The sequence below is a fragment of the Mauremys mutica genome, unplaced genomic scaffold (genome assembly GCF_020497125.1).
Source record: "Mauremys mutica isolate MM-2020 ecotype Southern unplaced genomic scaffold, ASM2049712v1 Super-Scaffold_100125, whole genome shotgun sequence".
Lineage (NCBI taxonomy): Eukaryota > Metazoa > Chordata > Testudines > Geoemydidae > Mauremys > Mauremys mutica.
Genome location: NW_025423274.1, coordinates 155 through 17379, shown reverse-complemented (window position 1 = coordinate 17379; position 17225 = coordinate 155). Strand labels below are relative to the sequence as shown.

Below are 17225 nucleotides of genomic sequence, written 5' to 3'. Positions count from 1 at the left end.
CACCACCTCACCTCGTCCAGGGAGGTCTAGGTGGGGAGCTCAGTGAAGGAGCGACGACAGATGGCACCATCAAGGTAGGTTCTGGAGATGGTCCTCCAGGTGTGGGCGTCTCGGCTCCAACTGGCACTGGGCTCACGCTGGGCTGCGTTCAGTTCCTCTCTCTGGTGTGCGCCCCGGCTCCACAAACGCCCCCGCCCCCTGCTCTTTCCTTCTGGTACCAAAAATATCCTCTTCCTTCGCCCCAGAGAGAGACACCCACGGTGCTGCTCAGCACACACCTTCCCCCCGCCTTCCCAGGAGCGTGCGGGAAGGGGGTCGGGATTGGGGAGAGCCCACGTCCCGAGGGGAGGGTATGGGGGACCGATGAGAGGTGGGGGAAGCTGGTACAAATTACTGGGGCCCGGTGGTCCAGAAGGGGGCCCGGGACCTGGCTTCCCTGACTTCGTCAGCCCTGTTTAGCTGGTCCACCCTTGCTGGGGGGCCCACAACCAAATTTTCACTGGGGCCCAAACCCAATCTCGGTGGTCCTGAGGGTATGGGAGGGCTCACCCCCGCCACAGAGCATGAGGGTGCCAATAGGCACCTATGGATGGTCCCCCCAAGCAGGGCCAGGACAGAAATGGGGGGCCTGTGTCCCCAACATGGAGAATCTGGGGTGCAACTTTGCTTAACGGGTCAGTCTGTCCTTTCTCTGACTGTCCCATTCCAGCTTCAACTAGCGCTTGTGGTTCATTCGTTCTTTTTCATTCCTTTCCTTCTCTAGCTTGTATGTTCTTGCTTTCTTTTTTCCCCCTCTACCTTTCATGCTCTTGCTTTCTTTCCGTCTTTTTCTAATATTTTTTCTCTCCTTTTATTTCTTTCTCTGCCTTTCACGTTCTTTTCGCTTGCTCTCTCACAAGTTATTTTTTTCACTTGCTCTTTTTCCTCGCTCTCTTCCGAGCCAAGCGGGTTCTCCTCGCACACAGATTTTGACAGGTTTTCCTCCTGATTAGCAAGTGGATTAAGCACGTCTTCAGTGGGGGTTCGGCATGCCAGGGAGCAGGCTGGCTGTGTGTCTTTGTGGCCGTCTGCTGGCCATACATAGGCATGGTCCTGCCCTCCTCTGGCCCTGACCTCAGTTGCTCTGTAGCTTTGAAGCCTTCCCTTGGAGCTGTCAGCACCAGCCGCCTCTGCTCTAGGTGCCCAGAGGAGGAGAGGTGCTGGGCTCCAGCCTGGGACTCTGCCTCCCTCCTGCCTAGCCCTGACTATGAAGCCTGGCCCTGGCACTCCTTTCTTCAAGTGCCTGGTGGACAAGAGGTAACGTGGCTGCAAGCAAAATGTCCAAACTTGTGGGTCTTATGTGAATCAGCAAGAATCCCAACCACCTGGTCAAACCACAGGCATCAGGAACCAGGGTAACAAGTTCTGAAGCCCCAACCAATTTTGGCCATCATAACCCAAGACGTAGCTCCTGTGGGAAAGTCACCCAGCAGGGGGGGAAAGACTGGCTGTGGCACAGCTGGAGACAGGGAAGTTGAGTACGGTGAGCTCCAGGGCTTTACCACAAGGCAGTACAAGGTTCCACTGAGATTTGAACTCAGATTGCAGGATTCAGAGTCCTGAGTGCTGCCCGTTACACCATGGGACCAGCTTGTGCTGTTGTCTCTGCACATCGGTGACCCGCATGGGGCCGGCTTGTGTAAGGGACTGTTGGCCCCTTACTAAAACTTAGTGGGGGGTTTGGTTGGCTAGTTCCCAGTCCAAATAGAAGGAGGAAGGGCCAATGGGAAATCAGGCCCCTGAGACTGACAGTCCCCAGGAGCAATGGGGAGAGGCCAAAGCTCCAACTTAGCCGCACTGACAGGCCAGGCAGTGTAATGAGGGAGTCACCAGGCCAGGGGGTCCCATCCTCCGTGGGAGCTGGAACAGCCTGGGCCAGAGTGGGGCGGAGCTAAGGAGAGAGCAGGAGCCCGAGAAGAGCCGGGGAGCAGAGCTGCACCAGCCAGGGAGAACCAGAGCAGATCTGTGCTGGGAGCCGAGCCGCAGCAGCACGAGCCGTAGAAGCTGCCCAGGGAGCAGATCTGTGCCGGGAGAAGAGCTGCAGCAAGCGGAGCCAGAGGAGCAGCCCAGGGAGCTGGAGGCAGAGCCGCAGCAGCACTGGGGATGGAGGTGGGTGCAGTGAGCAGCGTGGGAGAGCGAGGGGGACCCTGGGCAGAAGGCCCAGCGCAAGGAGATGCCACCAGTCAAGAGATCTTGTAGGCCAGACTTTTGGGGGTGGGGGGATCATATCCCCTACATGGGGGCTGACACTGGGAACAAGGGCCTGTCAGCTAGAGCACGTGGCCACTGCCAGAGCAAGTGTCCAGCCCGTGGTGTCCCTGCAGCACAGCCAGGGCCTGGGGAGGAGGCCTGGGACATGTGAGGGAGAGACTGTGACCTGCCCTGACCCTCCAGAGACGCTGGTTGTGATCTCCCTGCGCCACAGAACAGGGTGACGTGTTTTCCTTTCCCTTCTTTCCTTGTGTTTTACATTGATTGCTGGGTAATAAATGGTGTTTGCTTGAAGCACATGCAATGAGGAGTGGGTCAGGGAAGTGCCCAGAGTGGGGACACTGTAGCCCTGTTCAAGTGATCATGACAAGATTGGGGGTCATCAAACCCCCCAGGATTCCTGGGCCCAGCCTTGTCGGGGTTACGAGGTCTCTGCCACACAGGAGAGTAGAAAGAGCCTCCTTGGGGTCAGGCAGCCTCTGGGTAAGGGGGTGGGGACTCAGATCCTTTCTCCCGCCAATTGCAGCACCAGGGTCGTGTATAAACCAGGGAAGTTCCCCACAATAGCCAGACCTGAACCCCCTGTACACTTGTGCTCTGTCCTCATTGCTTCTCTGTCTCTCTTCCCCTCATCTCTGCTGCTCCCCCTCTGAGCTTTCTCAGCACCTGGCCCCACAGCACTTCCTGCCAGCCAGAGACTGTGTGTTTTAGGCCTGCTCCTGCAGATGTGGCCTCTCTCCTGATTCCTGAGGAAAGGAACCTTTCGAGGAAATGGCCACGGCTTCTGGGAATCCGCATGTGGCTGTGAACAGCACCAGGAATCATTTGGCTCCTGGCACACAAGGCAGCTTAAAAGCTGAGTAGCCAAACAGGGGCTTGAACCCTGGACCCTCAGATTAAGAGCCTGATGCTTTACCAACTGAACTACCTGCGTTTATTGAGAACAGTTTCACCGTTCAGCACAAGAGTGAGCAGGCAGGCAAAAGAGAGGCAAAAAAAGTCCCCGGAAGCCCTCCTCTTTTTCTGCACAGCCACTGCCTGTCAGCAGGATTCCTCCTCCTCCTCCCTCCTGTACCTCAGTGCGACTAAATCTCCGCACCTAGACAGCCGGTCCGTCCGCTGCACCCCAATCCCCCATGCCTGAGCCTCCCTGTCAAAACCCTGCATCTGCCCCCATAGAATTAAGTCTCACGTGTTGCTGGGAACTCGACTTCTTGTGCCCAGAGAGTCTCGGCTCCCCTCAGCAGATGACCTGAGACACACAATGTCGCCTTTTCCAAAGAAGTGCTTGGAGGAGTTTTTCTCATTTTACCATGTGGCCTAATGGATAAGGCGTCTGAGTGTGGATCAGAGGACTGAGGGTTCGAGTTCCTTGGTGGTTGTGTTTCTGCAGTTTTACTGTTGTGCTGAAAGTCCTGCTCCCTTCAGGGCTGGAACCTCTTCTTGGCTGCTCAGGCCAATGCTCTGGCTTCAGCTAGAGCCCCGGGAAGGAGGTGGGGGATGGGCATAACAAAGGTGCTTCCAGTCTCACCTTTGCCATTCCTGACTTGCCAAAGAAAATGGGCGGCTGCCCGGGCTAGAGTGTGGAGCAGTTTCCCTCTTCCAAGTGTGTGACTGTCCCTGTGCTGGAGGGTACTTGCTACACAGCGTCTTCGGAGCCTGGGTGTTTCTCTGCTTCTCACCAGCTGGGGAAAAGCCTCTTGGGGTAAAATCTCCTGCCCCATTGCAAAAGTGAGCATGGAGAGTGGGACCAGTCAGAGGCCCCACCACAGAGGCTGGCCCTGCTTTGCTACCATCTTGTTACCTTGGCCACAGAGCATCAGCAGCTGCCCCGCATGCTGGTGATCTTCAGTGGGTGTTTGGCATGGCAGGGAGCAGCCTGGCTGGGTGTTTTTGTGCCTGTCTAAAGGCCACACATAGGCATGGTCCTGCCCTTCTCTGGCCCTGACCTCAGTTGCTCTGTGGCTTTTAAGCCTTCCCTTAGAGCTGTCAGCACCAGCCGCCTCTGCTCTAGGTGCCCAGAGGAGGAGAGGTGTTGCTGGGTCACTTTTACAGATGCCCCTTCCCTGGTACTACCATTGCTCAGCTGCACAGAGGAGCTTCCATCCCCAATCCCTGCCTGTCACTGCCCAGCAGCCCTCTGGCACCATTTCTGAGGACTGCTCTGCCTTACTCTCTTCCTGCCATGTTGGGAAAGACAGCTCCCATCTCTCCTTGTTAAAGGTCAGGTGGGCCAACTAAGGGAAGAAGCCCATTCTATGTTTTCCTACTGCAGAGCCCAAGCTCAGGGACTCACCTTGGGGGCAGGCACTGCTGTGCTCCCAGAAAACAAGCCACCCCTATACAAAAAGGATGACAGGGCCTGCCAAAGCCCGGGATTGAACCAGGGACCTTTATATCTTCAGTCTAACGCTCTCCCAACTGAGCTACTTTGGCAGATGCAGAGTAGTGTTTTGGCCTGTTGATTCTCTGTCTGGGATGTTTTTGTCAGCAGTTGCACACAAAAAGGACAGGAAAATGAACGGCTGTTCCACACCCCCACCGGAGGAACCCCACACCCTTAGCTGTGGGGAGTAAGAAGTGGCTGTTGGCTGACAGGGCCTGTCCCCGAGGAGCTGGAACAGCAGCTGCCGCCTCCCCCTCGGCTCCAGGCTGTGGGAAATGCTCATTGCCTGGCTGCATGGGCGGCTGCTGCTCCGTGCTCTGGAGAGTGTCTGTATTGCTCTGTCAACCCCCCGTCTTCACTGAGCTAGTCTGGTAAGGTCCCAAGTGCCCCCTCCGGCCTGGCAGCTGAGAGTCTGTGCAGACATCAGCCCCCTGCCAGCCCCACAGGCAGCAGCAGCACCAGCCCCCCAGCACCACAGGGGCACTCAATGCACTTCCTGTGGGGAAATGGCTCCTTGGTGTCCAGCTGCTAGAGTGAGAGCCAGGAGAGAGCAGTGTCTGGCTCACCGTGGGGGAGAGAAGAGACCTGGTGAGTGCGGATCTCCCTCAGCCTCCCCCGCAATGCTGGTCACTTCTATTGTCACTGTGATAGTCAGTGCTTCCCTTCAGGGCTGGCTCTAGAGGGGTCTGTGACAAAGCCCCCCCTTTCCACCCCAGGCCCTGCCCCCACTCCACCCCTTCCTCCAAGCCCCCTCCCCTGTCCCATCTCTTCCCACCCTGCACCATTCCTCTCCCTCCCCCACCTCTTCCTCTCCCTGCTCCTCCCCCTCCCCGCCCAGCGCCTCCTGCACCCCACTGAACAGCTGATCACTGGCAGGTGGGAGGTGCTGAAGGGGAAGAGGAGGAGCTTGTCAGCAAGGCCTGTAGTGGGGGGTGGGAGCTGGCTGCCAGTGGGCGCTGAGCACCTATTTTTCCTCTGTTGGTTCTGCAGCCCCATAGCGTCACTGACTTGGTTCCTTTCGCACTCTAGAGAGAGGAGCAGAACCAGGGCTATGGCTGATCTATGGGGCACCAGGTGAGTGGCAGAGGCTTCAGGCGCTGAGAGTTTGCCAGACCCCTCAGGGACACAGTGTGAGGTGGTGTCCCAGGGATCTCTATGAAAGGAGCAGAACAGGATTTACTTGGGGTCAGGAGAGAATTGAGAGTGTCTCAGGGGGTTGTACAGAGGTATTGCCCGGGTGAGAGACTGGCTAAAACACAGACCTCGCTGTGAGCAGGATTCAAACCTGCGCAGGGGAACCCTATTGGATTTCGACTCCAACGCCTTAACCACTCAGCCATCACAGCTGTGAGCACAAAATTGCCCCAATGCCAGAGAAACTGGTAAAGAATCCCAATGGCCAGGTGTGAAGTCATCTGAACTACAGAATTCTCTCAGTGCGGCCAGAAAAGGAGGCTTTCAAAACTCTGGTACCAATTGGCAGTGGGACTGCCCCTGTGAAGAGCTGCTGCAGCCCCACCAGGGGGAGCCGGTCTCTCTTTATGCAGCCCCCCCACCATTCCTCAGGACAAGGGTTGTGCTCAAAGATCTGTGCCCCGTGTTTTTACCTCTGTGTGAAGCGTGCAGTGCAAATAACCCTCAGAGCATCAGGTCAGTTCCAGGCTCCACTTCCACCGGCTTAGGCAAGATGGTGCAGAGGAGCCCCTGGGTGGCTGTGGGCCTGGGGAGGATGGCTTTTGATTTTTCGGCCTGACTGCTACGGGCAGCAAGGCCAAAAGTCAGATGGCCGGCTCTCCTTTCTCAGCCTTGGCTTCTCCCTCTTTCAAGTAGGGATAATAATGATCCGCTCCTACCTAGCTCAAGGTGGGTGGAGGATGGGGATCCATTGGAGAGCGTCACTAGGAGTATCAGAGGGGTAGCCGTGTTAGTCTGGATTTGTAAAAGCAGCAAAGACTCCTGTGGCACCTGGCTAAGCAAACAGAACAAACCCCAAATCCCCCCTGTGCTTTGGGAGCCACTACCTCTCGCATGCAAAGCGAGCGCTCTGCTGCTTGAGCTAATTCCCCGCAGCTGGCCTGACTCTCAGGCACCGGGCAACAAAAGGCAAGTGCTCTGTGGCCTTAAGCAGAACACAGCCTGAAATGGGGGGGAGGGGGGCGTGCTACCCAGAGCTGGGGAAGGGGGTCCGAGTCCCAGCCACGCTCCTCGGCACAAACACCAACGCTCCCTCCCTGGAGTGTGTCTGGGCTGAGAGTTAGCCCCTGAAACAAGCACGAAACTTCAGAAGACAACGCAGGGATAGATCACTTGACGATGGCCTGCTCCGGCCATTGCCTCTGAAGCGCCTGGCATCGGTTACTGTCAGAAGACGGGATAGTGGCCTAGCTGGACCATCGGTCTCACCCAGGAGGGCCGTTCTTATCTTCACCACTTTCCTCTAACCCAAGCAAAGCCAGGAGCAGGCCCAGCTCAGCAACTCTAGCAGACTCCCTGGCCCCTGGCCCAGCATACAGCAAAACGACCCTGCCTCCGCCAGGATAGACAGCCACCGACTCCCTCTTCCAGACCAACGCAGCCCTTCCCTGCTTTGGCTGTCTCCAAGCTGTCTGCGTGCTCTGCTCTGCTCCACGGCTGCCATGCTGCTTGAGATCAGGAGGCTGCGAGGTCTCACGGTCTCAGCTGAGCTGGTATCGCGTGCCACCCCGCCCATCTCCTCATTCCCTTCATGGACCCCTGGGATGTGAGTAATTCTGTATTTGAGTGGCTCTCCCTCCCGGCCAATGAGCTTGGCGTAGACTAGCAGGGAGGGAGGAGGAAAGGGATTGTGCTCCAGTGAGAGCTCAGAAAGAAAGGTGCAGGTCCCCCACTAGAGCCCAGCAGAGCACAGCAGAGCAGAGCAGGCTGGAGAATGTGTGTCTGGGTCTGACTACTTCTCCCCTGCTCTTCCATTTGAGCTAACTTCCCCCAGCTGTCTCCAGCCTCCCAGTCAGCGCAAGGGGGAGAAGGGCCGGGGAGGAAGAGCTTTGTGCTCCACAAGGGCTGGCTTTTTGGGAGGCCAAGCGGGGAGAGGGATGGAGGCCACGGGAGGAGCTGAGCCCGCTGACTGTCCATGGCTTCTAAAAGAAGGGCAAGAGAAAGTCCTGGGGCTGCCTTGCCGCTGGAGAATGTGGGCATTGATCCTGCTGCCTCTCGCATGTGAAGCGAGCGCTCTACCACTTGAGCTAATTCCCCTACCTTGGCTGGTGGCATCTTGATCCATTCATTCGATAACGGAGGCCACATCATTCCCTGCGCCAGCCAGTGACTCCTTCCAAAAGGGTCAGGCAAGAGAGGGCACCCTGTAGGCCGGCTAGCTCAGCTGGTTAGAGCGTGATGCTAATAATGCCACGGTCATGGGTTCAAGCCCTATGTTGGCCACTTTGGGTGCAGGAGGAAGAGGGTGGCTTCTGCTCTTTTGGCTGACTGCTAGGGGTGGCAGAGGCCAAAACCAGGTGGGCCGGGAGCGGGCAAGAGCCCTGCTGGGCGCGGGCGCAGGCGCTGGGCAGGGCGAGGCTCTGGACTCCTCCCTGGGCTCCTCGCTCCACCTGCTGCCTGAAAGGAACTTGGGCCCGGGGAGGAGACGGGTGAGCCCGGCCGGCTGCCTTCCAGGCTCATAGGAGGCCAGGCTTGAGCTGCCCGCCCACAAAGCCAAAATCGCAGGCCTCCCGGCTCGCCCCCATTGTCCACAGAGGGTTGACCTGATGGCCCGAATTCTTGCCGGCCGCCAGCTCCACCCAAATGGACCCGACGCCGGATCACGCTCCCCAGCCCAAGCCACAGAGGAAGGCTTAATTCTTGGCACCCCAACCTAGGGGAGAGGCTTCACACTCCGCCGGCGCAGGGTAACCTTTGGGACTTCCCTGGACACCATCCTCCCACCGCCCACAGCCAGACCCCCCAAGCCACACTCGAGCCCACCCCTCCGACAGGAAGGAGCAGGAGGACCACTCCGCCCAGGGGCACCACCACTCGAAGTCAGCTTCACTTGCTTTCTCTTCTACCCCTTTCCTCCCAAGTTATGCGCGCCTCACGGGAGCCGGCCCTGGGAAGACGCAGGCACCGCACTCTGACTGGCGCAAGCCAAACGCCCGCACCGCAGTTTAGCTCGGGCTCTGGAGGCACTGGAGGAACCCCATGCAGACGCACTGACGGAGCTAAGCTTTACGGCCAAGGGCCCTACCTGTGCAGAAAGCCAACTTGCTTGTGAAAAAGACTCCTCTTTCGGCTCCCCTTCCAAACTTCCAAATGCCTCCAAATGGGAAAACACACACACTGAAACACCCAAACGGTCCTAACGCTGGGGCCAGGCGAAAAAGAAAAGCAAGGAAAAGATTTCTAAATGGCCACCCTGCCAGAGTCATACAGCTCCGCAAGTGAAACCCGTGGGAGGGACATTACACAGAAAAGGGGAATGGAAAGCTGCCCAAATTGAGATGCTGTGGAAAGCTACAGCCCCATCGCTACTCCTACTCTGCACACTTCTTGCAACAGCTGATGAACGGCCAGGTGCTTTTCGCATCCAAGCCCACACCAGGGGAAGACCTTGAGAAGCTTCCCGTGGCTTGCCTGGTTCAGCTGGTCAGAGTGCGGCACTCGTGGAGGCAAGATGGTGCAGAGGAGCCCCTGGGTGGCTGTGGGCCTGGGGAGGGTGGCTTTTGATTTTTCGGCCTGACCGCTACGGGCAGCAAGGCCAAAAGTCAGATGGCCGAATTTCCCGTCCACCACGCTCATCAGGAGCCCTTAGTCGACAGGCTGGGAGAATGCGGGCATCGCCCCGTCATATGTTTATTCCCCACTTCGAACTTTAGCATCCACAAGATGGGGACCTGCATGGGCCCCTCTCAACTTAAATCCTAGTTTAGATCTGGTAAAGCTGCCACCCTCTAGAAGTTCCAGTGTCTAGCACACGCCCAGGACATCCTTCATCAACATCAATCAGAGAATCTTTGTAAATTTCTGAGGCAGTGCTGTGAGCATATGTAGCTGAAAGGGTTGTTGATGCCGTAGTAGCTGGACAGAACTGATGATAATCTCCAAGCATGATAATGTTTGCATGTTTTTCCAGTTCATTCGTAACAACCCTTGATAACAAGGACAATGGCAACTGAATTTTTCACATTGATTGGGTTTATTGTAAAATGAATGTTAACCCTTTGATGGCGGCTAACTTACCTGAATTTGGTTGGGACATGGATGCAATATGGAGATTTCTGTTAATATCTATGGCAGATATAGACTATAGGATTATACACAGGGCATTTTTAAGGGTTCAGTCCTGAACAGGACAAACGTATATATTTGAATTTGGCAAAAGAAAGCTTCAGCATCGCTGGCATGACAAGCGCAGAGCTTAGAGTCCTCACTGGAACACCACAGGGGATGACATTCTTGGCAGAAAGAATATACACATTGAATTTCTGGCAAGTGACACCCAAAAGAGTCTTGGCAGGACAAAGGGCCTAGGGTTCATTCCTGGCATGACAAGCATATGGGGATTACATTCCCCACAGGGAGTAGGACATCCCTATTTAATTGCTAGCAACACAGACATAGGGAAGAATTACCAATGGGGCAAACCTATGACATTTTTTGGCAAGAGAAATAGACAGTAGAGTGGGGGTTGTATTTCATGCTAAATAAACTCATAAATGCTGGCAGGATTCATGTGTATCTGATTCCCAAGAGGGTGTGCACCACTCCAGACCCTGGTAGGATGCATTGCTCTGAGAGTCCTCAGGGAAAGGTAAACAAACCCATCTGATTCCTGTCAAATTATGATTTTTCTGGAGGCCCAATTAACATGTGCTTGGATTTCTGGCGCTTGTGACCTGCCCTGCATAATTTCCATCACGACACATGTAGAACTTCTAGGCAAGTATGACGCCTGTCAAAACAAAGCAGTGGATTAAGCTGCTGGCAAGATAAAAGTGTATGATATTAATGTATCAGATGGGCAAGACGGTCAAACTAACTGTTTGTGAATAAAGACTTTGTTCCCCTTGCAAAGTGCTCACAGATTGATCTATGCAGATATGGTTTGAAATATCTACCATATCATTTGTATGAACAATTTTCCAGCTTACTGATTGCTCACACCTTTCAAGGTCAGAGAATGGCTGTGCCACAGCCACTGAACTTGGACCAGCACAGGGTCTCAGAGTGAGAATCAATTTGTGATGCCATAGGCCAGCAGCAAATTACAACAGACACCACGCTAGCTAAAGCTACACTGGTTGGTGCACTGAGAGGCAGAACCAAGGCTCCACTTGCTCCCTAAATCACTGGTGGAAATCAGAGATTCAACCAAGGAGAGGAAGGTTTAGTGAGGGACAGGATGAATCAAAGAAGTAGAACTCTACATGTGAAGATCTCTTCCTTGGTTTCTATCAGAATTGTCATTTGGGCCTTAGCAAACAGCAAATGCTACATTGTAATTGTCGCTCTCTGTTTCGCCATGGGAGCTATGCCTTCTGTTTATAGAAGTGGCTGTCGCATTCCAATTGAATGTCAGGGAAATGGGCACCCTAATTAGTAGAGCCCTACCAAATTCATGGCTATGAAAAACACATCACAGACCGTGAAATCTGTATGGTATAGGGTAAAAGCAAACAAAACACCAGATTTCACAGGGGAGACCAGAGTTTCACAAGTTAGGGGTTCTGACCCAAAAGGGAGTTGTGGGGGTGGGCGGTAGCTAGGTTATTTCAGGGGGCTCGTACTATGTGTTCCCTTAAAGCTGCACACTGGAGCGGCACCCAGGAGTGATTGAAGTGCCACAGGAAGCTTCTCAAGGTTTTCCCCTGGTATGGACTTGGATGCGAAAAGCACCTGGCCGTTCATCAGCTGTTGCAAGAAGTGTGCATAGTAGGAGTAGCGATGGGGCTGTAGCTTTCCACATCAAGCTCATTGGCCGGGAGGGAGAGCCACTCAAATACAGAATTAATCACATCCTAGGGGTCCATGAAGGGAATGAGGGGATGGGCGGGGTGGCACGCGATACCAGCTCAGCTGAGACCGTGTGACCACGCAGCCTCCTGATCTCAGGCAGCATGGCAGCCGTGGAGCAGAGCAGAGCACGCAGACAGCTTGGAGACAGCCAAAGCGGGGAAGGGCTGCGTTGGTCCATCTAGGCCACTATCACGTTTTCTGACAGTAACCGATGCCAGGTACTTCAGAGGCAATGGCCAGAGCAGGCAATCGTCAAGTGATCTATCCCTGCGTTGTCTTCTGAAGTTTGGTGCTTGTTTCAGGGGCTAACTCTCAGCCCAGACACACTCCAGGGAGGGAGCGTTGGTGTTTGTGCCGAGGAGCGTGGCTGGGACTCGGACCCCCTTCCCCAGCTCTGGGTAGCGCCCCCCCTCCCCATTTCAGGCTGTGTTCTGCTTAAGGCCACAGAGCACTTGCCTTTTTTTGCCCGGTGCCTGAGAGTCAGGCCAGCTGCGGGGAATTAGCTCAAGCGGCAGAGCGCTCACTTTGCATGCGAGAGGTAGTGGGGGGCGATGCCCGCATTCTCCGAGCCTGTCGACTAAGGGCTCCTGATGAGCGTGGTGGAGGGGAGAGCCGGCCATCTGACTTTTGGCCTTGCTGCCCGTAGCGATCAGGCCGAAAAATCAAAAGCCATCCTCCCCAGGCCCACAGCCACCCAGGGGCTCCTCTGCACCATCTTGCCTGAGCGGGTGGAAGTGGAGCCTGGAACTGAGCTGATGCGCTGAGGGTTATTTGCACTGTGCGCTTCACATGGAGGTGAAAACACGGGGCACAGATCTTTGAGCACAACCCTTGTCCTGAGGAATGGGGGGGGCTGCATAAAGAGAGACTGGCTCTCCCTGGCGGGGCTGCAGTGGCTCTTCACAGGGGCAGTCCCACTGCCAATTGGTACCAGAGTTTTGAAAACCTCCTTTTCTGGGCTGGCTCCTCTCTCTCTAGGGAGACTGGCGACCCCAAACTTCCCAGAAACCATCATAGCGAGGCCAACCTGAGCACAGACACCTGCTCAGCACCCCGGGGTGCAGCCCTGAACTCCGGCAATCAGCTACGCTCAGCTGCTCCCCCAACAAGCGTTACACGCAGGAGCCTTCGTGCCCCGCGTGTTCAGGTCCCTCCCAGCGCCAGCTTTAAACTCTGCTGCTCAGTTCTAAGCTTTGGCCACACGGGGGCAACCTGGAGCTCAGCCAACGCCTCCTGTTGCTGGTTGCGTTTCCCGCTCCTCGTGGCAGGTTCACACCCCGCAGGCAGATCTCTGAATCGGAGCCGAACCGTTCCCCAAATCCAGCGCTTTAGCAGCAGCTTTGCTAGGAAAGCGCTGACGTCCCCAAGTAAAGTAAGAGCCAGAGCACTGTGTCCAGGATCTTCTATTGGGCCCCTCACCGTGGTGTCTGTCAGGCGCAAGGAGAAACCAGGGAAATGTTTTCATGGCGTTTAAGGGCAGAAGGGGCCATTAGCTCAGCTAGTCTGACCCCCGAATAACACAGAAGACGTATTGACACCATGACACGTATTGATCCCACAGACTTAAGACAGATCAAAGCGTTTCAGCCCTCAGGAAGGAGGCTAAACTGGGTGCCAGAGGCAGCGAACAAGGGGCCCCCAAGGCAATGGCAGGGAGCTGACGAGGTGAAATATGCCCAGATGATCCCAGCAGGCGACCCACCCCCATGCTGCAGAGGTGGGAGTCCCTGTTCCTGCTGCCCTTAAGAATCTCTGGTGGTAAGTGGGTCCCCCCAGTTCCCCAGATAAGAATCCTCCATGTGGTTTCCCTGGCTTCACCTCCAGATAAGAACATTGTGTGGAGGGGGTGGGAAGAAGGTTGTCTGGCAGATCTGTAAAGGGGGACTGTGTCTCCCTGTCTGGCCCAGGCTCCTGGGAGGAAGTGATCTCAGTGTGCCTGGCTGTCTCCATTCCTCCCACCCATAAGAATCCCTGGTGTGTGGGTGCACCCTAGACCATTAAGGATCTCTGGGGCGTGGCTGTATAAAAAGAGACTTTGACTCACCCAGGCTGGGCTGCCATCATGGAACAGACCAGGTCCTTCTGTGGAGGGTTTGCGTTCCTCCAAGGCCATGATCTCAGTGTGTGTGGGTGTCCCTGTCCCTTCAACCCTTAACAATCCCTGGTGCGTGGGTGCGCTGGGCCCCATTACAATCCCCTCTGTCTTACCCCCATGAGGGATCCGGTGGCTGTGGGTGTTCTCCACGCTACTGTGGGTGTCTGGTGCTCCTGACCCTCCTGGTTAATAGTGGAGTGTGTGGGTGTCCCCCTGCCCGTTAAGGATCCGTGTTGTGCGGATGCCCCCGTTCTTCTCATTAAGAATGGTGCAATGGAGCATATGGGTGTATCCCCCACCCCATGAACTAGCTCCCGTGTTCCCCTGCCCCCATCCAGGCTCTGTGGTGTGTGGGTGTCACTGTTCTTCTTTTCAAGATCCTTGTTGCAGGGGGGCGTCCCTCCCCCCAAGTCAGAATCCCCAGCGTGTGGGTGCTCCCATCCCCCCAGCCAGGCTCTGCGGGGTGGGGGTGGGGTGTGTAAAAAGAGATCGTGTCTCACTGTCTTCCCCAGGCTACGCTGCAGGGGCTACTCACAGGCGTGACCCCACTACTGAATGGCACGGGAGTTTTGACCTGCTCCGTTTCCGACCTGGGCCGGTTCACCCCTCCTTAGGCTTCCCCGGGATCACCGTATTGATGCCGAACTTAGTGCGGACACCCGATCGGCACAACCCCCTTGGAGGCTGGGCTCAAGCCCAAGTGTCTACTCTGTAATTTTATAACCCTGCAGCACAAGCCCCACAAGCCTGAATCAACTGACCCAGGGTTTGAGAATAGTGACTTGGGTGTGTTAATGGCAGTGTAGACATAATGCTAGGCTATGTCCACACTGCAATGAAACACCCAGCGTTGTCCCATGCTAGCTCAGGCTCCCAGGGCTTGGGGCATGGGGTGGTAAATTTGCAGTGTAGACATCTTGGTTCCGGTTCAATACCGGGCTCTGAACCCCACAAGGTTGGTAGGGAGTTTAGCAAGCAAAAAAGTTAAAATGGCAGCGGAGTATTACCATGGACTCAATGGCATTTCTCCATTGGTCTGTCTGCTTTGGGGCAGGGACAATAACACGGCCTGCTGCATTTGTTATTTCAAAGGGTGGTTCAGGATTTTCATTCTCATGCACGAAGCAGGACTCAACCCTCTGTGCAAACTAAATGAGCCGCCTACAGGTTCTGGCAGCCACAATGAGCCATTTGGTGTGAGAGCCCAGTCCTGCCCCTGTCCCAGAGGGAGGGTGTCATGTGTGACAGGCTGGACCACTGACCTATCAGCTCTTAACTCCCAAACTTTCAGTAATTCTGTTATCAGTGTAATTTAAACAGCCAGACTGGGCTGGACCAAAGGCCCATCTAGCTCTGTGTTTTGTCCTCCAACAGTAGCCAATACCAGGTGCCCCAAAAGTTAATCAACAAGGCACCACTAGGAGATGAACCCAGGATCTCCTGTTTACAAGGCAGGCGCTTTAGCCAGCTAAGCCATGGTGCCTGCCTGTAGCTAAAACACACTGTCTGCCCACACCTGACTCCCTGCCATTCCCACTGTGGCCTGCAAAACTTTGCTTGTGTTTGGATTCTGCAAAGCAGAGGATCAGGTGACGTTTTCCTTGCAAGCTGTGTGTGTGTGTGAATCTTTGGCCAGGTCTGCACTACAAAGTTATTTCAGTATCATTATATTGCTCAGGTGTGTGAAAAATACACAATGGTTCCTCGGTCAGCAGCTTGTGGCTGGTGTACACATTGCAATACCACGTCTGGCGACAAAATTGCCCTGTTTTGGTGACAAAATAAAACCACCTCGACGAGAGGCCTAGAGCTTTGTGCAGCAAACTTAAAGTGACAAATTGTCAGTGTAAATGCTGCTGGTCATTATATCACCATAACTGGCCTCCACCAGTATCCCACCATGCCTGCCGTGAACTCACCTGCCCTGCATTCCTGCTACAAAGGCTGGGCCCCTCCCTTTTCATAGATCCAGAAAGTTCTGACAGCTGAGCCGCTATCTACACCGGGATTAGGTTGATAGAACTGCATTGCCAGCCTAAGTAATGTAATTACACCAACCAAATTTCATAGTGTAGAGGTGTCCAAAGAATCATACACACACCTTGGGAGCAAAACTTCATCTGCTCCTCTGCTTTACAGAAGCCAAACACAAGCAACACTTGTCAGGGCCCAGTGGGGACTGGCAGAGAGTCAGGTATGGGCAAACACACTGCTTTAAGTAACAGCAGGTACCATGGTTTGGCTGGTTAAAGCACCTGCTTTGTAAACAAGAGATCCTGGGTTCAACTCCCAGTGGTATCTTGGTGAGTGGCTTTTGGGGCACCTGGTATTGGCTACTGTCAGAAGACAAGATTCAGAGTTAGATGGACCTATGGTTTAAATTACACTCGCAGGCACTGATAATAGAGTTACTGAAAGTTTGGGTGTTAAGAGCTGATAGGTCAGTGGTCCAGTACCCTCAATGTGGTTTTAGCTGGAAACACACCTGGAGGACAAAGACTGAACTGAACTGATTCAGAAATCAGAAGAGAATAATAACAATAATACTTTCAAACTCTCCCCAAACAGATTAGTATTGGTGTTTCAGTTTGGGGAATTTTGTTTTCTCAGTCAGATCTTGCCAAGGGAAGCAGGGAGAAAATGTTTGAGTTGCCTCCTTCAGAACAGCTTGGCCTAGACACTAGCTCTGGTTCACTGCTCTGGCCTTGCTCGGGTTGAGGGTATTTTAATAATTTGGGCAGGTCCCAGGGTGTTTGGAGGAGATGACGAGGATGTTCCCTTTTGAGATAAAAATTAAGAAATACAGGACTAGAAAATTTTTCTTTTTTTAAGAAATCTGGAATTTAGACATTTTATTTAAAGCAAGAGAGTTCTGAGTTTCTGAGAAGGTTTTAGTTTGCAAGAAGCAACATTGTACCAAAGGGGGACATGGTTGTCTACAAAGGAGGCGTAATGACTAAATGCATCCGATGAGGATGGGATTTGAACCCATGCGTGCAGAGCACAATGGATTAGCAGTCCATCACCTTAACCACTCGGCCACCTCATCTGAGCTGTCAAGAAAAAGACAGGAGGCGAAATCTAAGGGCAGCAGAGATAGGGACAAAAAGGAGTTTCTAAACACTAAGCGGAAGCAGAGGCTGAATGAGCTCCCCCCTCACATCTAGTGAGGAGCGGGGGGAAAGACTTCAGGAACAGACCATGTTTGCACAGACACACCTACTTTGCCTAGCTATGCAGCATGATGGGGCCGCTTTCCCAAAATGACCAGAAGAACAAGAGCCACATCCAGCTGCAGTTCAGGAATCTGATGACCAAAGAGCCAATAAATGTTCTGAGGGCTGGTATAAAATACCTTCTAGTGAGCTATTGAACAAGCGCAACCTGTTTAGCTTATCAAAAGAAGATTGAAAGGTGACTTCACTGAAGTGTTGAAGTGCCATATTGGAGAGAAAAGATTGGATATTAAAGGGCTCTTGAATCTAGCAGAGAAAGGCATAACAAGAC

General features: G+C 54.2%; 5 non-coding genes across 5 annotated transcripts; 1 reads left to right on the top strand and 4 right to left on the bottom strand.

Annotated features, from left to right (window-relative positions):
• Nucleotides 1-1555: 1555 nt before the first annotated feature.
• Nucleotides 1556-1627, bottom strand: TRNAQ-CUG. The gene has a single exon. It is a non-coding gene; the product is annotated as a tRNA-Gln (tRNA).
• Nucleotides 1628-4613: 2986 nt separating this feature from the next.
• On the bottom strand, nucleotides 4614-4686 carry TRNAF-GAA. The gene has a single exon. It is a non-coding gene; the product is annotated as a tRNA-Phe (tRNA).
• Nucleotides 4687-5900: 1214 nt separating this feature from the next.
• On the bottom strand, nucleotides 5901-5982 carry TRNAS-CGA. The gene has a single exon. It is a non-coding gene; the product is annotated as a tRNA-Ser (tRNA).
• Nucleotides 5983-7979: 1997 nt separating this feature from the next.
• Nucleotides 7980-8053, top strand: TRNAI-AAU. Its single transcript has one exon. It is a non-coding gene; the product is annotated as a tRNA-Ile (tRNA).
• Nucleotides 8054-16685: 8632 nt separating this feature from the next.
• On the bottom strand, nucleotides 16686-16767 carry TRNAS-GCU. The gene has a single exon. It is a non-coding gene; the product is annotated as a tRNA-Ser (tRNA).
• Nucleotides 16768-17225: the final 458 nt, after the last annotated feature.